This window comes from Vidua macroura, chromosome 5, assembly GCF_024509145.1.
Source record: "Vidua macroura isolate BioBank_ID:100142 chromosome 5, ASM2450914v1, whole genome shotgun sequence".
In the NCBI taxonomy this organism is placed as follows: domain Eukaryota; kingdom Metazoa; phylum Chordata; class Aves; order Passeriformes; family Viduidae; genus Vidua; species Vidua macroura.
In genome coordinates this window covers 62,070,589-62,084,126 of record NC_071575.1, presented here as the reverse complement: position 1 = coordinate 62,084,126, position 13,538 = coordinate 62,070,589, and the positions used below count along the sequence as shown (strand labels likewise).

The 13,538-nt window shown below is 36.8% G+C and overlaps 1 protein-coding gene across 1 annotated transcript in view; it reads left to right on the top strand.

Moving 5' to 3' along the window:
• The window catches only part of MAGI2 (membrane associated guanylate kinase, WW and PDZ domain containing 2), a 701,810-nt gene that overhangs the window by 412,175 nt on the left and 276,097 nt on the right, over positions 1-13,538 (top strand). The gene's annotated exons all lie outside the window — the stretch shown is intronic.

Below are 13,538 nucleotides of genomic sequence, written 5' to 3'. Positions count from 1 at the left end.
CAATTATCCATCTATATCAGAAGTTGAAACCTCACTACTTAAGTGACAGAAGAAGAATTTGCTATATCATGTCTTATGGGCTTTGTAAAGTTATTGAAAAGAACTCATTAATTTTGTAATATGGCAGAGGAATAGGGGCTGTCCTAATGGCTGTATTAGAAATGCCTGTCTATGGGGCGGAGAGCCAGCAGCTTACTGCATGACTCTGCTTCCCAGGAGAACCAATGATTCATCTGATTTTAAACCTTTTCCAAAACACAGATGTTCTGAAAGTGAAACTGTTGTAAAGAGGTGGACAGTTACGTAGCAGGGTATTTTAATAAAACCAGAATAATGATACACTATTTTAAACCAGATGTTTCTTGCAAATATACTAGTATTTAAAGTAACTGGGTAATGGATAGTGCTTTTTTTATTGCAATATTCAGAGGGAACACCGTTTATAGGAAAAATATGATCCATATATATGGGAATACCTAGGTGAAGAGAGCACAGGTATTTAATGGAAATCAGCCCCATATTTTCACCTTGTAGCAAAAAAAGCAATAAAGACCTTTTTGTCCTTACTTTGTCCCTGCCAAGAAAAGCACCTGAAGATAAATAAGAAGCTATTCACCCCAAAAAAATCATTAGCTGTGTTATAAATAACAGCAAAGAAGGTAATTTTTCCACCTAATCAGCACAAATATCCCATTGTACAGTAAATAAATTTTCATTAAGAGTTATATCAATGCAGAACTTGTAACAAAGATTTCCATTAAAGAAGGTCAAATAAAGGAAAGTATGTCATCTTTCAGGTTTCTACTTTTTTCACCACTGTCTGACATGTAATGGTACAAGTTACCTAAACATTAATAAAACACCACAATTTTACTTTTATCTCAGGTTTATTTAATAGCAAGCCTTTCTTGAAGTGTCATTTTGTTACCTTAGGTGTTTGAAAGTAACATTAGAAGAGCTTAAATGGAGCACAAGTCTGTCATTGCTTGACCATGTAATTTCATTAGTTTGCTGCAAGTTTGTAGAGATTGAACTGCTATGTTAAATTAATTCACAGTGCTCTTCTGTCCCTCAAGGGATACTGAGATGTGTCTTTTAATACAAGCTACCAGAGCTGAGTGGACAGCAAGGTGAAATATTGGTTGAGGAAGTCTGCATAACTCCTCAAACCAGATGAGGACCCAGCTGAAGAGAGGTCCAAAGTCGTGACTGTAAAACACCTGTCATGTCATTTGCTTATCACAAGTGACAAGTTCACTGAAGCCAAGAAATCAGAAACTAAACACACAGCCACCTAAACTCAACCGACCAATTCTTCCTAAATCCTGTCTTTGATTCCTAGGTTTTCTGATCACCAGATGTGCATTCTGACAAAAAACAGATAATATATTATCTGCCTATGCCTTATAGCAAAAAATAGGTAACACATGAGAAAATACAGCTGTTTTACAGATCCTGTTTCTCCTGTTCCCATGCAAAGTCTTTTGCATATGACCATACAAATTTACACCTCCAGTTTCCTGGTTAATTTTCCATTGTAACGCCTTCTCTGGGGAAGAATTTTACTAATCATCTGGTCACAAGATTTCCTGAGCACATTAGGACTTCAGTGATTAAGTTTACTGGTAAAAATTATACCAACCAGAGTAAAGTAATATTTGATTTCCCTCATGACATCATTTTTGAATTCTTGGATAGATCAAGCAACTTATTTGAGCATACTTACTCTGGGAGATGAATTTTTCTCTCCTTATCAACACTGGTTATTAGATTTATGAAACAAATCAGCCTTCTTTTTAATTGTTCTCAGTATCAATAGATTGGTTTGAATATTTTTTAAGAAAATCATTCTATATTTAGCTAAGTTTCTATGTAGAGTAGCTGAGTCAGTCTATGCTGATTATCTCACCACAACCACTATGAACCAGTTCATCTCTACCAGAAAAATGTTTTAAAGAAGGGATTTTTCATTCAGTTGAGATAAAAATTCAGACTGTATACCTGTGTTGTTTTTCATCACTTTTTGACTAGAAGGTTTGTTTCAGTCAATTTACATTCTACTGTGTGAATTCCAAAGAGAATCAGGAACATCCAGGTAAGCCAGAGGAGAAGGAGGTCAAGTGCAGACTTACCTGACACTGAGTGAGGGGGATATTTTCTTACAGTAATGACAATACCAGTAAAACAATCAGAAATGTTTTGTTCTATTGCAGTAAATAAGAGTTGTGATTCCAACTTGGACAGGATACAGTCTAAAAGTGAAAGCAAAATATATTTTTAGAAAAGTAGAGTTGTATAGTTATTTTTATCTTTTTCTTTGAAGCACACTTTTTTTTTTTTTTTTTTTTTAGTTTTAAAATAGATTCTTAAGTTATAAATTCTTTAGAATTAAAAATAGGATACTCGGTGACCTCCTTACTGCTTTGGATACACCTTTCTTTGTCTACCACTTTTGTGACTGCTGTGAATGACTGTAGTATTCCAATGTGTTGTAGAAAAGCAATAGTATGTTCAGGATAAAAACTCTACAAATCTCTTTCTTTAGCAGTTTTGCAAATATGAAAGTATTTCATTTCAGTAGACTAAATGTGTTATTATTTTGACCTTTTCTATTTATGTCTTTTTGAGCAACTGCTGATAAGAAAGCTATCTTTATAGATATTAATTATTTTAAGCATACATAATGTTACATAAACAGTCGCTGTGTTTTGCAGCTTACCTGTGGCTTAGTTCCCTGTCAGTCTAGGTAATATTACTCAATGCAGAACAACAGAAAGAATACAAGAGACAGTTCCATTCTCACTCAGGTTAACAGTCGAAGTCACGTTAGCTTCAGTGACATTGTTATCGAGTTTTGAATTTGTAATTAAATTATGCACATTTATCTAAAATTAAAAATTTATTATACACTAGCACCTTGCTATATATCAGGCAGGGGCTGTTTGCCTGAAGCACATCAAGCATTTATTTCAAGGTCTTTGTATAATAACACAACCAAAACCTAAAGGTTTCACTTTGTTTGCTTTTCAATTTATTGTACTGATTAAAGAACTTCTGAATTAGCTCAAAATGATAACTTCATTATCCAACACACTTATTTAGATAACATAACTGTGGTTCTATAACCAGAGGAGGAGATTATTTCTGATCTTATTTCTGTCATGAAGATCAAAGATGGTCCTTGAATTGACCAATGTGTCAATCTATAATATGCAGAATAGAAAAATCTGTGATGAGCAGACAAATTGTGTCTGTGTGTGTGTACAGGCTTTTACAACTTCTCTGGTAGGAGGTTTGGCCCAGGACGCTGTCATCTCTCCAATATGTCAAAACTTACATGGAGACTTCATGACTCACTGATATCAAATGTTGCTCCTATCTCCTTATTAGATCAGCAAAATTCTTAGCCAGTGCAGCATAGCAGTAGAATTAAAATGTATTTGGACTGTATTTTGCTTAAGAATGTAAACACTCATTAACAGGGCTGTAACAGCTTCAATATTTCCAAAACCAAATATGTTAAGGCACATGATTGAAAGTTATAGTAAGACATCATTATGAAGTTTAAAAAATGTAAGAGTTTAAGTGCAATGTATGCTATGGGTAGAATTGCCTCTTAAAAGTGACATATGTAGTGGCAGTGCCAGAAATAAGAAGAGATGTTCAGTGTATAAATACTGTAAGAAAAAGAAACATGGTTGTTGGCAATCCATAAGGAGAGAAATGTATTTCAAACACATTAAAGCAAGAGGTATTTTAGCAATGTGGGGCTCTATAACAAATGAAAACATGAAAAAGCCTGTTCATAACCATTAGATGTGGCAAAAATATAAACATAAACTAATTTGGCCAGTACACTTAGCAATAATGCACTAAGTAGAACTCTTTTTTTCTATCAAATTTTTGTTTTCCTCAGAAAATCTCCATAATAGTTGTTTTCCAAAAGGCATCTTAATTGCTTTTAATATAATAATCCTTAATTTATTCTGTGAAAAGCAATTATTTTAGTTATTGTGCCATTAATTTTGTCAAAAATCCACTTTTTATTATTTGTTTGATTGTTTGGAATTGTCTCAAATTCATTTACTGTTGAAAATTCCAAGACCACTGAAGCTGTTTAACCACGATCATGGACTTTCTTTGGCCCCACTGAATTCCATGGTAAATTTCCAGCTGGCTTAAATGAAAACAGAATTTCACCTCTGTTTTTTTCACTAATGGAGTATTATTTGGCAGAAGGGTCAGAGTTAGCTGGGATTTCCCTAATAATCCAGAAATCTGTAATTATTAAATCTTTAAAAAACAGGTTGAATACATCCCACAGGTGAAACCTTAGTGTTTTGCATCACTTGATTATTCAAGGAGAAAACTTCCAGTTGTTGTAGGCACCGTTTTAAGGGGTCGGCGTTAGAATGAGCTCCACTGGGGAAGAGAATGTGGGTCACAGCCAATGTCTTGCCTGTGACTCTTCCAACAGCTGGCACATAGCAACACTGGGAGGTGCTCTGATTGCATTCACCTGGAGACAGTCCCCATACTGTCTCCTTAAGAAGACATTAAGTTTTACATAGGCTTTCATTTCTTCTCTCAAGTCAAATTTAGCCTAAATGATCAAAACCCTTCTGTTTGGCTAATGCATTTTCAATTAACATTTCATTTTAATATCTGTAAATTTAAAAAATGTGTTAAGGACTGTTCCATGTAGGCAATGGAGATTTTAATTACTGTATTGTGGTGATAATGGTTTTATAAAGTGCTGGTGTTTGATTCCAGTAGTTTTGATTCCATTCTTCCTTGTAAAAATTGTAAGGTATTCAAAATTCCACCCACTTTGTGCAGTGCTCCCTTGTGTGCAGGACATCCTGAGCACTCCACAGCAGATGGATACAAAAGAAAATTAATCAACATAAAGATAATAAAATGCTACCCTCCTAAGACCTAAGCACAGTAGTTAATGAAATATTCTGATTTAAAATGGAAAACAAAACATTCATGACGATAGATGCATACAGATAAAAATAGTAGTCCTTCAAAAGCCATGCCTTTTAACAGCAGAAAGTGTTTTCAAGGGTATAGAAGAATGGGAAGAGATACTTGATAGTAAGAATCATATTCCTGTTGAAAGTGCCTCTTGAAGAGGTAGATGTCATTAATATGATGTCAACATTTCACCCCCATATTCAGAGAACATGTAACTATGGATATTTCAACTTTTAGGTCAGCAAATAGGAGAAGAAATCTTAGATACAGTCAGTGACTTCTTGATCTGATTGGGTTCTTGCACCTGTTTTTTATTAGTAAAATTTTATGGGCTTAATGTGTTATCCTCGCTTACTCATACGCCAGAGGCAGGAGTTAGATTTCATCAATAAATATGAAATGCAAAGAATGTAAATGATCAGAAGCTCCAAAATGTAATGGCAGTGAATATATCAACATGTATGATATTTTTTTAATTCCTTTTATGTCATAAAACATCACATTTACTTCTTTTTTTTTAATTTTATTTAAGTATTTTGTCATTTTCTCAGGATGGTGATAAGGAGGGAATCAAAATTGAATATATATTATTTCCTTTTTGTATGAAAAAACAGCTGCTTTTAAAAGTTATACTTTTACATTGTAAAGGGTGACTTTCAAAATTTCTACAGTTCCTTTTTAAACTCTGAAATGTGGGAGTAGTGTTGTAGAATGTATACTTTGTGCCTGTTCTGAGGCTGCATAAATGCTCATTATTTTGATAATTGATATTCCTGTTGTGTGGTTAGCAACAAGGTTTATGGTTAGAAGGTCCTGCCCTGTGTGGGGCCAAGGCAGGTCATCATCCTACACAGCACTGGTGCCACTGCTGGGAAGCATACAGATCCCTGAGCCTGCAGATCATGTCAATAGATAAATACTATTATTTCATAAAATTTAAGATCTGTTCAGTTTTGATGTACTGCAAGAATGTAACCAATAAGAAAAGATAACATCCATCATAATGTAGCATTAAAAAATGTCACCTGGGGACTACATGTGTCAGTATAGAAGCCCATTCCCACAGGCATCCAGGAAATAGAAGCTTAAGAACTGTAGATTTATGCATGAAATTCAGAGAGTGGGGCCATTCAGCCTTTAAACAGACAGCATCCTCATCCAAAGATTTGACAGCTCCTTCCTCTTGTGTACTTCCAGAGGAATCCAAGAAATCACTGGCTTCCCCACAGCTTCTAAAAGGGTTCAACTGAAAGAAAACCAACAGTCCTTGGAATTATCTCTGTCTCCAGAAACATCTGTCAGCTTCTTCCCCTGCCCAACAGATAGCCATGGACACACTTGATCTGTGTGTGAGTCCAGAAGGCTGAGTGAGATGTACTTGTCTGAGCTGGGGTGCAGTCAGCATCTCAGCTGAGCTCCCTGCCTGGCCTGTCAGACAGCTGGGCTGCCAAGGCAGAGGGTTCTAGGAGGCCAGAGTACTTTCTGGCTATAGTAGGGTGCTGGCAGATGCTCCTCCTGAGTCAGTGTCCAGCGCTCCTTTCAATCACATGTGTCAGGCACCAGGTCCCAGACTAAGCCACTGTCACCTGTGGCTTGGTAGAGCCCATAATTCTGCTGGCTGGGGCTCTGCAATTGAACAGAGGCTGCACAGACATTCACTTCATCTGATTTGGGATTTGTTCAGATTCTGTGACTGCTACAAGCAGAAACTTAGCTCAGAGTTGTTTCAAATGTTATTGGCTGGTAATTTTCCCAAGAAAATCAGAAGGATATATGTTCACCAAGCAAACAACAGTCTTCTTTGCTCATGTGTGTTCCTAGGAGATAGAGCACAACCAGGTACAACAGAGCACAAATTATAGGGGTCTGAGTGCTCCAGAAACCTGGTCTGCTCAAACAGGCTCACTGAAACAATTGTCAACATACTTTATTTTGTATCATACCTAGATCAGCACCAAGAGGATCTCAGTTGCAGGGAAATCAAGAAAGAAATTCTGCCTTCACGCCTATTCCCAAGCTGGGTTGACCATGTATCAGCTCAGCCCAAGACCTCAGCCCTGATCTTTAGAATTCTGTACAGTTACTACCAGAAAAGTATTAACAAACTGAAGTGTCCAGGCAAAAGTAATGCAAATTACCAGGAGAGCTGTAGGGAATAAATTTAGAGAACTCATCAGATAGGACTTTGTTGAGTAATGATTGAGAAGCTCAGAGAATTTAAAATGTGTGAACCCAGTGAATAAATAAAGAAAATTCAAAGTTGGGCAAATAAGTTACCAGGGCTAATGTGATGAAGCTGGAAAAGATTAACATTTCAATTTAATAGTGGGGAAAAAGATACTCATACTGATGTGATTTAAAAGCTAAAATAACCTCCAGAGGTGTAGATACCAGTTTCATCTCTTAGAAATTTTAAAAGTAATTATTAGTAGAAATATTCCTGTACTAGTAGAAAGATTAATTAAAGGCTGTAGTATAGTATTGTATGCTTCAGCATAGTATATATTAATGCTGTCTGTGTGACATATTATTGTTTGATTATGGGTTTTTTAATAAAATGGGTCACAACCAGTTCATGTTTGCATTTGAGTTACATTTCTAAGTGAATTTTGCCTGCAGTACATATTGTGTAGCTTTAGTTTAAACGCAGAGTTAGAAAAAAACATCAAACTGTACAGCCTGACTTAGATAAGCCACATATACATGTAGGTATTACAAAAGATGTAAAAAAATTTAAGATTCAAATTGCAAATCATTGTGATGTGCTCTGTGGAAATGTTTATCTACATTGCTCAGAGATCTCCATTTTTCAGTACATTACTAGAAAGACACAATATTTGTTATATCCAGTTTACATGTATTTCTCATGCTGTTATGTTTTTGTGAAGCTGCTCTAGATTTTATATCCTCTTGGATACTCCATATGCATATTTATGATATTCCTTAATATTAAGCATCAGATCACCTTCCTATATCAAATAGTTTTCTGCTAAATACCGTAAACTGCAGCCCAAAAGGTGCTTGGGAGGTTCTTCTGAAAACAAAATCCCCTTTCTGTTTCTCCCACACTCAGAATTTTCAAAAAATATTGAAGCCATTATATTTTCTAAACTCAAGCCGTATACTGAAGCTTCCACAATACATTTCTATTAACAACTTTCCATGATGCAAAAGATTATGGTTTTTCTGAGTACATTCCCTAAATCCTTCTTGCCTTTTTGAAGACTAAAAAGTGTATTCTCTAGTCTTTACTCTCTTGATCACAATTTTTCAAACATGATAGAGAATGGTCCCAAAACAACCACAAGCCAGTTTCCTGGCATTTTCAGGTGCATCCTATCCAGGCCTATGGACTCACACATGTTTTGCACATTTACTGACCTAACTAGTACCTAATTTGGTCCATTTGTACCATGCTAGTGTCTGTTTCTGCCATCCTTTGGTCCTAAGCAAAGACCTGAATGGCCTGGGAGTGAGCAGCAGACTTTGCCAGTAAAGGCTGAGGAAATGAAGGTATTGAGTTTTTCACACTTCCCTTCCATAGGTTATCCTTTCTTACACTCTCCATCTCTTGGTTGCCTATCACACTGTCCCATGTTCTCCCCAGTCTTCCTTTAGTTGCTGCTGTGTCTGTAGAAACCTCTCCTGTTGCTCTTGATGTGCTTCAGCAATCTCAAATCCACCTTTTCTTTGGCCTTCCTGATTCTGCCCTGTGTATCCAGGAAACATTTCTCTATTTCTCCTTGTTTGCCTGTTCATGCTTCTACCTTCCTGACACACCTGCAGTGAGGAGTTTCCTGGGAGCAAAACTTACCCTTATCATCTTCCCTTGTTTGCACAATGTTCTATAAAATCTGTATAAGGCCTCGCTATAATAGCAAGGATTGCAGTTTATGAATTTCTATTCTTTCAGCAGAAATTGCTTTGCAGCAAGACACAAAAAATTCCGTTTTATGGCCTTGGAAGGAATTGTGGGGTTTTTTTTAAATCTCACTTTGATTACTCTGTTTCAATAGCAAGGTATTGTAAGACTTTGCAGTCCTGCATGCAGCCCTGGCCATGGTTGCTATGGTGGACTCCAGACAGGTGAAAAAAAGTGTGCATCTTTCTGCCTGCTGGAACAAAATAAAACAGGAAGCATTCTGGCAGGATGACCTTAAAATAATGAAGGACTTTGAGAGAAGTAGGTTGTGCCAAGTGCAAAATAATGCAGTATGAGTGTGGGAAGAAGGCCTGGATTTGTATGGTTAATTGAAAAGAAGGATTCAGCTACTGATACAGCTTTTTGTGCAATAGTGTTACATTACTTCCCAAGTGAGCTAATTAAAGCAAGATAAAAGACCAAAAAAACCACAAGCACTAAGAAAGTGTTTGTGTTTCAAAGCCAGGAGTTTCTGATTAAAAACAAAACAAAACAAAACAAAACAAAACAAAAAAAAAAAAAAAAAAAAAAAAAAAAAAAAAAAAAAAAAAACCCTGAAGATATTAAAAACAAATGAGCAAAACCTTTCAAGTGTAAGGAAATCTGTATATTTGGTTTACACTGTTTTTAAAAATAATGGCTCTATGTTTTACCTTGTGTAAATGAAAGCATAAATAGAACTACAATGGAAGGTTCTCCTTGTATTTCCAAAAAAAAATCATGGAGAAGCAATCAGAAATCAAGGTCAAATATGCTTCTAGAGAATTAAATATAAAGCACAGGTGATGACCTACATTTACAGTTATTTTATTTTGTGCATAGAGGAAAAAATAGCCAAGAATATAGAATAAGTTTTAAAAGATACTACTGATATCGCAGAAAACTATGCCTGCATAAGTTCACCAGCACTAAAAGTGATGCAGGAGAGGTGCCACAGTCTGCAAAAGGAGTGGCTCTTCAGATATTTGTGTTTCCAGACTCAGTTAAGGGTAAGTCTAATCTGCTTCAGTCATCACTAGGAAGAGATAGGATGCAAGGTAGCCATGACCATGGCAGGTTGATATCTGACGTAGTTTAGAGCATCCTCAAGGCTGCTGAAGATCAGAGGTATGCAAAGACAAAAATCTTGCTTTGATCTAAGTTCATCACCAAATTATGTTACATACTCTTATCAGTGAATTCAGGACTATGGGAGAAAAAATCTACAATTAAAAAAAAAAATCCTGAAGGCCTTCTGAATTGCATAACAATGTGCCTGATAAGAATACTAAACTTCCAAATTGGTGATTGGGAATCAAATACTTTTACTGTCCATGGGCAGACACATTTGTGGGGTCTTCCACTGACATTGAGGTTGATTGTAGGGAAATAATATTGTTCTTCCTTCATGTCTTGTGCCTATGAATGCTTTTCCCTAATAAAGTTTTAGGATCTTTAGATGAAAGAATTGCTGCTATTTGTATTTATGTGGTGTTACACAACCCCAGGCATAGACTGGGAACCATTGCCTAGGTACTGCAGAGGCAGAGAAAAAAATAGAGAAAGCACTTTCTTTTGTGAATTTATGAGTATATTGTAACATGAAGGACAATAGAGTAAAGCAGTCAGTAGGGAAAGCAGCTGAATGCCAAGCAGTGGATGTCCATGGACTAGTGCTTTGACTGTTTTCACAGCTGTACATTGGAACATTAGAGATGAAAGAAGTGAGAAAGAGTTAAATAGAGGTAGTGAAGAGGCAATGGGCACAAACACGTTCCATCTGAATATCATAAAATGCTTTTTACTGTGAAAGTGTCCAAGTGCTGGCACAGGTTGCCCAAGGAGGTTGTGGAGTCTCCATCTTTGGAGACATTCAAAAGCCATCTGGCCATGGGCACCCTGCTCTGAGTGACCCTCCTTAAGCAGTGGGGTTGGACAAAATGATCTCTGCAAGTCCCTTCCAACTTCATCTGCCTGAAGTTTGTGACATCAGAATGTGGCTATAAATAATTCTTCCTGAGGGCACGTCAGGAGCAGCAGGAGATACAAAGAGATTTTGTAAGAACGGGTGCTAACAAGAACAGAAAAGGTAAAGCAAATGCTGAGTTGAGTAAGGAGTTATGCAAGTGGGAAAGTAATGTTGGTATGGAAAATAAGTGAGGAAGGAAAAGCGATTGGGTGCTGTGATGAATAAAAGGCTGCTGGTAAATTAGTCAAAAGTGGCAAAGTGTTTAAAAGGTAGGTAAATACAATGAGGATTGAACGGCTCTTGCAGCCTCCTCTCACTCTGAGGAGCTGGAAGATCCCACCACTGGGAAGATCTGGAACTGGCATAGCTCACAGCTGCTTTCTTGCTCTATTTAATAAGAAATAGGTTATATTGGTTTAATAACTACATGTTAAAATGAGAGCAGCTGAATGATTTCATCACTTAAAGCTTCACTAGGAAAGTAAATTCACAACTAAAAAACCTTAAAGCATAGATGAATGAAAGCATGAACAATATTTTCAACATTTTTAATACATTCTGTTAAAGAGAATTATATTCAGTGTGGTTCATAATAACTCCAAAGGATTTATCCAAAGCAAGTTGGTTTCCCATTTTCTACTACAGTAGGCAGGATAGGCTGTGTGCTATCACAAGATATCCCATTAACAGTCTTTTATGATAAGGCTTTGTAAGGCACAGAGACAAAGGAGAATGTGCAGGTCTTTCCTCCTGCCTTGTCCAGTATGTGCCAGGCCAGGGACTCCACAGCAGAGGGTACAGGCTCTGGAGCAGATCCTGCACTATCACTGTTTTGAGGAGCACTTCATTTGCTATGGATAGACTGAGTGTGACAAGGGAAAGAGCATCCTCCTCACCAAGCTGGCACTCGGGATATGTCCGACATGATTTTTTTCTTTATGAGCTGGGCTTAACCGAAAGCCGTTGGCTGTTGTAACTTCATAATTGAGAGTCCTTTGAGAAAAATTCTGTCTCATCTCCCTGTAGAGATTTTGGTTGCAGGTACTTGTGTTGGTAATCCCTAGCACATGTTTTGTTGTTGTATTGTTCCCAGCTCTATTTGGATACGAGTCTGCTGAGCATAAAAACTCCACAGCTAAAAGAAATAGAAATAAAATCTTCTGCAGGCTACTGAAACTGTTATTATCTTTGGAAAACCACTACCTCTCTGTCTGAGACAGAATAAAAATCTCTTGATCAATGAAAATTTAAACTAAAACTCTGATTGACTCAGCTGTAAAAAATATGAAAGAGGACAGTTGGTATGAAGACATGCAGGATTGTATGCTCAGTGGCAAAATTTTGCTGGATAGAGAAAGGAAGGAAATCAAAAGAAATGCAGGAGCTGCCCCTATGGCACTATTTAACAATTTCCCTTCATAATCTCACCTGACAGTGCCTTTACAGTATCAGCTCCCAGCCTTTGGTGCCTCAGTGCAACCCCCACATTAAGGGGTTACCATCAATGCTAGAGTGGATTTTTCTACCTAAAGGAACAATCCTGACACAAAGGCAAGTATGCTTGCAAAATCACAAGTTTAGTTTGGCACCCATAGGAGGGGTGGTGCTTTTGTCTTTTCCTTACTGGGATTGTACTGGACGGGGAGGTAAGAAACCACTAACAGGAACACAGTCAACAGGAGGTGCTTTGTGAGGAGGCTGAGCTGACCATGGCACAACAACCCTCTTGCCTCACCTTTAATATAAACTCAGAGAAAAATATTCTTAGGGACTGTGAAGTGAAAATTTGGTATTATCTTCTATGTTGAGGCTTAGGTTGAATCAACTGAAGTAGAGCCTGCATTTGTGACCTTCTGGGCTTCAAGCAGTCTTTACCTAAATTCTGTATGCTTTTTAAGTTTTATCAGTTATGAGTAATTTCCTGCATCCCAAACTATTTTTTGACCTTTGGTACTACCTACTGCTTTTGTCAATGAAAGTCACATGGGGGGGAAAAAAGAAAATCTTTCCAAGCTAAGGATTAAAAGATCATGTCTTCTCGTAAGGAAAATCATTCTGGTTTTTGAAAGTTTCATCATTTCTCCTCATTGTACATATATAGTGTGTTTGGCGCATTTATCTTAATGGTATATGGCTTGTTCAGAGCCTAATTTTTACATGTGTCTGCAAGTGGTGAAACAGCTAATATGAACTCAAGAGACTCTTTTTTGGAGTGTGGCAATCCGACTAGATAATCAAGCTTTGGGAAGAAACATGCATCACATAGACAGTAAATATTCTGAGAGAGGTTTTTTCCCCATAGAAATGCATTGTCCTGTCAAAATGCTCTTAATGTATAGAAAAAGTAGGGCAGGAAGGGAATTGTTTTATTGCCTGAATGACAGGTTGCAGTTTCCACTGTTTTCAGCACTGTCATAACTTTTCAACTTATAAATATAATTTTTATTTGTAAAAAAAAGGGTTGGGCAAAGTGTAATTAAATATTTTATAATAGTCTTCATGCAGCTGACCTGCAATCTACAAAATAATTACTTTACTGTGATGCTTAATCTCATTATTTCCATTCCTCATTCCAAAGATCCTCAGAAATACATTGGTTTGTGAGACAGCATTTACTTTCAGAAGTGGCATTCCAAATAAATCATCAAGGCAGAAGAAGGTAAAACAAACCAGCTACTTCAGATGTCG